This window comes from Ceratotherium simum, chromosome 2, assembly GCF_057802395.1.
Source record: "Ceratotherium simum simum isolate JZ-2026a chromosome 2, ASM5780239v1, whole genome shotgun sequence".
Lineage (NCBI taxonomy): Eukaryota > Metazoa > Chordata > Mammalia > Perissodactyla > Rhinocerotidae > Ceratotherium > Ceratotherium simum.
In genome coordinates, this window is record NC_141901.1 from 72,013,762 (window position 1) to 72,024,227 (window position 10,466).

The 10,466-nt window shown below is 37.7% G+C and overlaps 1 protein-coding gene across 1 annotated transcript in view; it reads right to left on the bottom strand.

Annotated features, from left to right (window-relative positions):
* Positions 1-10,266, bottom strand: part of C2H1orf146 (chromosome 2 C1orf146 homolog) — a 36,058-nt gene extending 25,792 nt beyond the window's left edge. Inside the window, exon 1 of the mRNA XM_004420849.3 lies at positions 10,156-10,266. The gene's annotated coding sequence lies outside the window, so the exon portion shown is untranslated. The remainder of the gene's footprint in view (positions 1-10,155) is intronic.
* Between the last annotated feature and the right edge of the window lie 200 nt (positions 10,267-10,466).

The following is a 10,466-nucleotide window of genomic DNA, read 5'->3' on the forward strand; positions in this document are numbered from 1 at the left end:
CCAAATAGACTTTAAGATAAGAAATATCACTAGAGGGCCAGCCCTGTGGCTTACCAGGTAAGTGCACGCGCTCCGCTACTGGCGGCCCGGGTTCGGGTTCGGATCCGGGGTGCGCACCGATGCACCACTTGTCCAGCCATGCTGAGGCGGCGTCCCACACACAGCAACTAGAAGGATGTGCAACTATGACATACAACTATCTACTGGGGCTTTGGGGAGAAAAAGGGGAAAAAAAGGAGGAGGATTGGCAACAGATGTTAGCTCAGAGCCAGTCTTCCTCAGCAAAAAGAGGAGGATTAGCATGGATATTAGCTCAGGGCTGATCTTCCTCACAAAAAAAAAAAAAAGATCCTAAGGAATACACACACACACAAACTACTGGAATGAATAAGCAAATTTTACAAGGTCACAGGATACAAGATCAATATATATTAGCAATGGACAATCTAAAAATGAAATTAAGAAAACAATTGCATTTACAATAATATAAAAAAGAATAAAATACTTAAAAATAAATTTAACAAAAGAAGTGTAACACACATGTTGAGAACAACCAATCATTGCTAAAAGAAATTAAAGAAGATTTAAATAAATAGAAACATTCCAAGTTCATGGATTGGAAACTCAATATTAGTAAGGCAGTTCTTCCCAAATTGATCTATAGATTCGATAAACACAATCCCTGTCAAAAATCCTAGTAGGTTTTGTTTGTTTGTTTTGGTAGAACTCCTCAAGCTGATCCTAAAATTCATGTGGAAATGCAAAGGACCTAGAACAGTCAAACCAATTTTGGAAAAGAAGAACAAAGGTGGAGGACTTACACAAAGCAATTTCAAAACTCACTGTAAAGCCACAGCAAACAAGAGACTGTGCTATTGGCATAAGGATAGACATATGGATCATTGGAACTGAATAAAGAAATAAACCCTTACACTTATGGTTAATGGTTTTTGACAAAGGTGCCAAGGCAACTGAATGGAGAAAAGACAGTCTTTTCAACAAAGGATGTTGGAATAATTAGATATCTATATGTAACGACGACGACAACAAAACCTTAACTCCATACTTCACACCACATACAAAAGTTAACTTGGAATGGATCACAGATCTACAGGTAAAACATAAAACTATAAATCTTCTAGAAGAAAACAGGACATCTTTGTGACCCTGGATTAATCAAAGAATGTTTAGATATGAAACCAAAAGCACAATCTATAAAAGAAAAAAATTGATAAAATGGACTTCATCAAAGTTAAAAACTTCTCACCCTCAAAAGTTACTGTTTGGAAAATAAAACTACAAGTCACAGACTGGAAGAAAATACTTGCAAAGCATATATCTGACAAATGACTTGTATCCAGAATATATACTTAAAGACTCTGAAGACTCAATAATAAGAAAACTAACAACCCAATTAAAAAATTGGCAAAAGATTTGAACACATACTTCACCAAAGAAGATAAATAAATGGCAAATAAGCATATGAAAAGATACTCAACATCATTAGTAACTAGGGAAAAGCAAATTAAAACCACAATGAGATACCACTACATACTATTACAAGGGCTAAAACTTAAAAGACTAACCATATCAAGTATTTGAGAGGATGTGAAAGAACTGGAACTCATACACTGCTACTTGGAAAGTGTGTGGTACAACCACTTTGGAAAACAGTTTGCCAATTTCTTTAAAAGTTAAATCATATACCTACCATATAATCCAGCCATTTCACTCCTAAGTATTTTACCAAAACAAAAAGAAAGCATATGTCTATACAAAGACTTAAACACAAATGCTTTATTCATAATAGCTAAAAACTAGAAACAACCCAAAGGTCCCTCAAGAGCTGAATGAATATTGGGATATATCCATATAATGGTATACTACTCAGCAATAAAAAGGAATGAACTGTTGATACACACAATAATCTGGATCTCAAAAATTATTATGCTGAGTGAAAGGAAAAAAAAGCACATATACTGTATGATTCCCTTTACATAAATCTCTAGAAAATGCAAACTATTTCACAGTGACAGAAAATAGAATGGTTATGATGAAGGGGTAGCAGGGACAGAAGGGAGGATTACAAAACGGCAAGCGGAAACTTTTGGGAATGATGGGTATGTTCCCTATATTGATTAGTGGTGATGGTTTCATAGGTATATAAATGTATCAAAACATCACATCATACACTGCAATTTATTACACATGAATTATAACTCAACATAGCTGCACACATATATATATATATGTCTAATGATGAGTGTATTATTTTGAAATTAGCAGATTCTGTTGTTTCAGAAAAGAAGCACAGGTGTTCAACACTGGAGCTATTTAAAATATTTCCTATGTGGGGTTCTGAAATCTGCAGCAATTCTAGCTACTCCATTACCAGTTGCTTATTCTTGCTGCTCTGGAAACCAAAATTAATACCAGGCAGCTAGCAAAGAAAGATCAAGCAAAGAAAGCAAAACGAATCCTTTGTTATGAAAAGTGAAAAATAACCTTTTTGAAACACCTGGATAGTCACTGAAAAAGGTCCCAGAAGTTACTACATCCCATTTATTTTCCAAAAGGAAAAATATGTTCAACTTTTAGATAAAATAACCTGCACTGCTTGTAAGGCTAGAAAAAAGCATTTTTGCTTTTACAGCATCTTCTTTCAATGGTAAGATGTTTTACAATAGTATGAAATGGAAGAGTTCTAATTATCAAAACAAAGATCTCCTACATTTTTGTAATAAGAAGCTATTTTTCACGTTCTTAAAGCATGGAAATCACCAAGGTGAGTATATAGTGATAATAAGTTTCTATGTATATGGAGGGAAGAAGACGGCAGCACTAAGGTGAGTTCTTAAAGGAGGAAAGGAAGCCCCAGAGAAGTATGCCTTTCTGGATTGGGAAATGAGACAAACTCTGGCAAGCACAATATTTATCTGGCTTGGAGATCTACCCAGTTTGGCTTTGGGAGCTACAGATATTTGGAATTCGCAAACATTAAATCAAAACCTAAAGTAAAAGGGATCAAGAATATTTAGGGGCTGGCCCAGTGGCGCAAGTGGTTAAGTGCGCACACTCCGCTGCAGCGGCCCGGGGTTCACCAGTTCGGATCCTGGAAATGCACCGACGCACCACGTGGCAAGCCATGCTGTGGCAGCGTCCCATATAAAATGGTGGAAGATGGGCATGGATGTTAGCCCAGGGCCAGCCTTCCTTGGCAAAAAGAGGAGGACTGGCAGATGTTAGCTCAGGGCCGACCTTCCTCACACAAAAAAAGAATATTTAGATTTTTAAAAGGCTAAAATATGCAGTATTTAACGTTATTTTTTTTTTTAAGATTTTATTTATTTATTTTTCCCCCCAAAGCCCCAGTAGATAGTTGTATGTCATAGCTGCATATCCTTCTAGTTGCTGTATGTGGGACACGGCCTCAGCATGGCCGGAGAAGCGGTGCGTCGGTGCACGCCCGGGATCCGAACCCGGGCCGCCAGGAGCGGAGCGCGTACACTTAACCGCTAAGCCATGGGGCCGGCCCTAACGTTATTTTTAAAAAGACTGTCTAGTTATCTTCAGAGCAGTATTACATAAAGGTTAAGAGCACAAATGCTTGGGTCGGAGTACCTAGATTCAGATCCTAGTTCTGTCACTTACTACTTATGTGCACTTGGGCAACTCACTTAACCTCTCTAAACCTCAGCTGTCTCGTTGGCAAATGCACATAACAGTTCCTCTTTCACAACACTTCTGTGAGGATTAAATCACATCATAAACTAGTAAGATAGCATACTGGTTAAAAGTGTGGCCTCTGGAGCCAGGCTGTCTGATCTGAATCCTTGGCTCTGCTACCTATTAGTTGTAAATGATTTGACCTTGGGCAAATCACTTAACTTCTCATGCCTCAGTTTCCTCATCTGTAAAATGGGGATAATACTACTTAATGCCCCAAAGGGCTATTAAGAACATTAATGTATTAGACATAAAGCACTGAAAACAGTGGAGCACATAATAAGCCAAGTAGTAGTCATTATTGAAATGCGGTTTGCAAATAGTAAGATTCAATAAATGTTAAATGCTACTATTAAACAAAAGGCACAATCCACGCAAGACTGTTATTTCTAAATGTATAATTTTTATTTTTCTAAAGAGAATGCTTGGGTGCTCAAAGTAGTAAAAGGAGAGCTGGCCCTTGTTTTATAAGTAACAGAATTTCATGTCTGTTATTTCCACTCTTTTAGAATGTTTAAATCCTATGGTTATTTTGTAGTTTAGATTATGCCTCAACATTTCCATGAAACTTCCCTGATGATATTTCAATCTTTGGTCTCCTTCCATACTAGTCCCACAGTAGATATTTAATAAACATTTTGTTATTTGATTTAATTGGATAACTAAGGCACCCACATCCCAGGCTTTTCCTTCCAGCATAGGCAGTTTGGGGAGACAAGCGGGGAGAGAGGAAGCTTAAATGATTCAAACTTGGTAATAAAATTAAAGGCTGCTCCTACTGGAGACATAACTATCACAAAAGTTAGAAATCGAATGAGAATGTGTATATACATATATTTAAATATATATATTTTTATAATATATAATAGTTAAGGAATGCTCAAAAGAGAACACAAGAAACTGAGCACTGAACTTCTGGCTGGGTTTTGAACAACAAATGTAAAAAAGAAAAGAAAATATTTATATAATTTTACACTTTAGGAAATTCAGGCTGAGAGAGGATGGTGCCAAAGGTCATATACACAGAGTGAAAGTGAATGGGTTCACTCTGGGTAGTATGGACATGTTAACAATATTAAGTCTTCCAATTCACAGACACAGGATCTCTTTCCATTAATTCCTGTCGTCTTCCAGTTCTTTCATCAATGTTTTGTAGTTTTCAGTACACAAGTCTTTTACCTCCTTAGTTAAGTTTATTCCTAAGTATTTTATTCTCTTTGGTGCTACTGTAAATGGGATTATTTTCCTGATTTCGTTTTCATATAGTTTGTTGTTAGTATATAGAAATGCAACTGATTTTTATATGTCAGTTTGTATTCTGTAACTTGACTGAATACGTTTATTAGTTCTAAGAGTTTTTCATGGAGTCTTTACAGTTTCTATATACAAGATCATGTTGTCTGCAAACAGCGACAATTTTACTTCTTCCTTTTGAATTTGGATGCTTTTTTATTTCTTTTTCTTGCCTAATTGATCTGGCTAGCACTTCCAGTACTATGCTGAATAGAAATGGCGAGAGTGGGCATATCTGCCATGTGAAATATGATCAGGTCATCTTTCCTGATCTTAGAGGAAAAGCTTTCAGTTTTTCACCTCTGAGTATGATATTAGTTGTGGGCTTGTCATATATGGCCTTTATTATATTATATTGAGGTAATTTCCTTCTATGGACGAATAAGCTCTAGAGATCTGCTATACAACATTGTACCTATAGTCAACAATAATATAGTGTACACTTAAAAATTTGTTAAGAGGGTAAATCTATATTGTGTTCTTTCCACAATAAAATAAAAGAAAAAGAAAAAACAAGTGAATGGGTTCAAACCTAGATCTATTCCTTTTTCCTCCCCTTTCTTCAGTTACTACCATGTTCGTTATCTCTTGCCTGAGCTATTGTAATTACCTTCTAACTGGTCTTGCCTTCTTTCAAATCTATTCTACAAACTCCTCTCATGTAATCTTCCTAAAACTTGATTTATGATTAGGTCAATGTTCTGTTCAGAAAACTTCAACCACTTCCTAAGGCTTAATAAATCAAATCCAAATTCTTTAGCCTAGCATTCAAGCTCCCCTCCCCAAAGTCTGGTCCTAAGTTTCCTTTCCAGAATTATTTCCCACTAACAGGGCCAGCTTCATGGACATGTGATCTGTTCAGTTGCACAGGGCCCCACACTTAAAAGGACCCTGAACTTGGTTTAATGCTCTGCTATTGCTGTCTTGAAAATGTTAATTTTTAAACAAGAGGTCCTGTGTCTCCATTTTACACTGGGCCCTGCAAATTATGTAGCCAGTCCTACCTATTATACTTTATACTTTGCCTTACAAGAGCAAAGTAGCATTATTTACTAGACTCCAAAGATACCTTATACTTCCTCATCTCACTACCATACCATACTGTTTTCTTCCATCTGAAACAACCACCTTGATCTCTGCCTACCAAAATTCTATTCACCTGTTATTTACATCACACTTCAAAAAATTAATTATATGCAAATTAAGACCATAAGGAGATATCATTTTATACCCATTACAGCCCTTCTTAACTAGGATTCTGGGATATTAAATCTTAATGTCCTATGGCAGGGGTCAGCAACCTTTTTCTGTAAAGTGCCAGAGAATAAATATTTTAGGCTTTGTGGGCCATCCAGTCTCTGTTGCAATGATTCAACTCTGCCATTGTAGCGTGAAAGTAGCCACAGACAGTAAGTAAACAAATGAATGTGGCTATGTTTCTTAAAACTTTATTTATGGACTAAGATATGAATTTCATATAATGTTCATATGTCACAAATATTATTTTTCTTTAATTTTTTCCAATCACTTAAAAATGTCAAGAACTATTCCTGGCTCCAAAGCGGGAGGGCCAGATTTGGCCCAGGGGCCATAGTTTGCCAAGCCCTCCCTAAGACATCCATGGTATGACTTTGTTCCTCTCCTAGGCATCTAGAATGGTACCAGCCATGTACCATCCTTGAGAGAACTGATAAAATAATCACTCAAATCATGCTGTATAGGTTTAATTCTCTCATAGAACCCCTGTTGAGAATGGCTGCATTACAGTGACAAAAATTAAGATTAAAAAAAAAACTGCTAAGGATATGAAGCAACAAGGACTCTTACACATGAGTAGTTGGAGTGTAAACTGATATAACCATTTTGGAAGATAATTAGGCATTGTTAGAGAAGATAATCTGCAGTGGGCCCTCAGTGTCCCTGCATGTTTTTGCTGGATATGCCAAGAATACAAGGCCCTTACTGTTCTTTACCCAGGTCATTTTTCATTTGCAATGGGCAACATTGAGAAATGCAGTGAGCAGGCTTGTTAATTAATAACACTCATTAATAAGTATTCTTCCACTCAGTGTTCCTCTCTGCATGTGCATCCATCTAGGTCCACTTGTGTTATTCCCACATGTCTACCCTACTGTGGGTTTTGGGGGCCAGGGGAACCAACAGGAACCTGAAGCTTTGGCTACTGCTTTTGTCATGAATTTTTTAAAAAATCCTTTGTTTCTGATCCAGGCATCTTGTATCTTTTGCTAGCATCAATAAAACAGTAATAGCCTAACTTGTTAGCTTGCAAATAGGGTAAAATCTCAGACTTTTCACAGTTCTTGACAGGCATTATCTACTAAAGTTGAAGATACACATAAACTATAACCCAGCAATTCTACACCTAAGTTTATACTCAAAAGAAATGCATGCAACGTGTACTAGGAGAATTGGACAAGAATGTAACAGCATTTTTTCACTTTATTCCACTTTTGTGTTTCTTTTTTAAATCCTACCTTTCAAGGCTAGAATGATCCATGTGGTAATGGATTAGAGTTGGCAACACCAGTATGAATTCACTGATAGCTTAATATAGATATAAATACATATCAAAATATTTATAGATAAGTGTATATGAATGGATTAGTACACACACATATATTTCTTTGCTCTGTCAGCTGAGAGGGGCCTAAAAGAAATGATACCCTAGTAGCAACAAGCACACCTAGTAGCCAGACTTTGGTTTCTAGTACCATTTTCCAGTAAAAGAAACCAGAGCTCCTTAGAGAAACAATTGATTCTAGGACTGGGACAGGAAATATATAAGATGAGCCTAGAGCATTATGTAGTGCCAGAAAGTAAAGAAGTGATTAAAAACAAAAACAAAGAAAGAAAAAACCCACATTGAGAGGAGTATGTCAAAAGAGTAGAGGAACCTACTGAAAGAGATCCCAGTGGCCAAAGCTGGAACAATGTGAGCAGCAAAATAGATAAAATAATATTATATTATAATTCAAAGTATAAAATAAATATCCACAAGTCCACACTGATATAAATAATTGAATAAATTAATAAATGGGGGAGAAGAGATAAATCTGACATTGTCTCCAAGAGACACTGGAGAAACCTGACACACACTAGCTCAGCAAGGTGGTCAAAATCTGCATCAACAGTCATAAATCATGTTGATAGTATGTACTCTTGATATGATGTAGTCTTCCTCTCAATAAATCATAAACCCAGTCCTATCATGAGAAAAACACCAAACAAATTCCAGTAGTAGAGCATCCTACAAAATATATGACCAGCACTCCTCAAAGTGGTCAAGGTCATCTAAAACAAAGGTCTGAGAAATTGTCAGAGCCAAGACGAACCTAAAGAAACATTACAACTAAATGTAATGTGGCATACTGGTTGGAATCCTGGAACAGAATAAAAGACATTAGGTAAAAAACTAAGGAAATCTGAATAAACTATGGACTTTAGTTAACAATAATGTAATAAGATTGATTCATTAATTGTTAACAAATGTACCATACTAATGTAAGATGTTAATGATTGGGGAAACTACGTATAGAGCATGTGGGAATACACTATACTATCGTCTCAATTTTTCCGTAAATCTAAAACTAGTCTAAAATAGAAAGTCTATTTTAAAAAAAAAATCCTCTCTCTCCTTCAAGGCCCATTAGAAATCCTGCCTGCTGCAAGAAATTATCCCTGATCCCCTGAAACTAAATGAGACCCCTCCTTCCTCAGAATCCGCCTTACAACCCCTCAGTTGAGCACTTACCATATTTTGCCCAAGAAAATTATTTATAAACATATTTCATTCTCCCAAATCATAAGCTTCTTAATGTCAACCAAATTTATATTCTCCATCTTACTAATACAAAATTAGTTCAAAGCAAAACTTAGAAACCAACTAATCCAAATGAAAGTCACTTTCAGTGATAGCTAATATCTCCTGAGGCGGTTTCATTCTCCTTTTGAACTCTACTAATTAGAAAGTTCTTCCTGCTGGGCTGAAACCAGCTGCTCTATAATCTCCTCATTTATTGCATGAACAAATGACTGACAAGTTAACTAGCTCTATGAGAGCAGGGACACCTCCTGTTTTATCTAATACTATATCTCCAACACCTGGCACACAGCAGACACAAAAAATATTTGTTCTTGAACGTGTAAATGGCTAGCTCGCTGGGGGAAGGGCTGCAACTTTTATTTCCCCCATACAATTTAATTTACTGTGCAACTAATGACAATCCACCTGATAATACCTCCACATAATATATAGTTATTCAAATCTTCACACTCTTATATGTAGGTTTTATAAATAATTTTAACTAAGCTAGGAAAGGTTAAGTAATTCTGTGCACTAATAAGTGAGAAAGGAATTGGGGTCAATAGATCCCCAAGAGTGTATATTAACGACTAAGGATAATCAGAAAACTAGGGCTGAGGCAGCAAGGCTCCCTCAGTATCTCTGGGGAAACGCTCCTCGACTACCAGCCACGCCCCAGGCCTGTCCGCCCCACAGCTATGTGACTTCCGGCAAATCACTTCACCTCCAGTCGGCCTGCTTCCTCATCTTCAAATAAAAAGTTTGGACCCAATGGCCTCTTAAGCCTTTGCCAGTTCCAAGGCTCTAGTATTCTGGGCTTTTGTCGTTATGGTTTTCGTTTGTTTTCCCCCAAGTTTTCAAATTTAAACAAATTTAACATTGCACAACAAGCTCCTGTAAATTGCTTTCCCGCTCAGTCTCCTCAGTCGTCAAGTGAGAGCAGTTGGCCCACAATGATCTTCACGGCGCCTTCCATTCTTTTTAAGATACCCGTTTTTTCCCGGGGGGAAGGAAGACGTCAGAAACAACACCTAAAGCAAATAAAATGTAAATTCGCAGCGTGGAGGACAGGGCTTCTGAAAAGGAAGCAGTTCTCGAATCCTACATGAAAAACCTGAGGAAATCTCTGTCTACACACGACTCTCAAAGGAAGCAAAGGGTGGCGAGGGGCCTCTCTCACCATGCCAAAGCCCTGAGGCAAAGATTTGATCTTGGCAAGTCTGACGAAAAAACACCTTGCGGGAAGAATGAAGAAAGAAAAAACGTGAAGAGCCAGGTCCTTGTCAGCCTCATCCCCAAGGTTAGAAACACACCTGATCAGCAGGTCTTGGTGCCAGCTCGGCTGTTCCCAAGCTTCCAGAAGCTTCCATCCGCAGCGACAAGCGCTGCGGGCGGAGCAGAGAGGCCCTGTCGTCTTCTCCGGCCGCTCCAGGCGCCCAGCGCCTTCTCCGCTCGCTGGGCTTCTGCGCAGCCGCAGGACCCGCTCACCGTGGCCCGGCGTTTCCCGCTCTTTAGATAGCAGTCTGCACAAACGGATACGTGGTTAAGAAAAGGCAAGGTTTTTTTGGTGTTAGACTTAGTTGCCTGGAATTAATTGATTTTTCACAAAATTAGGCTCAATTCT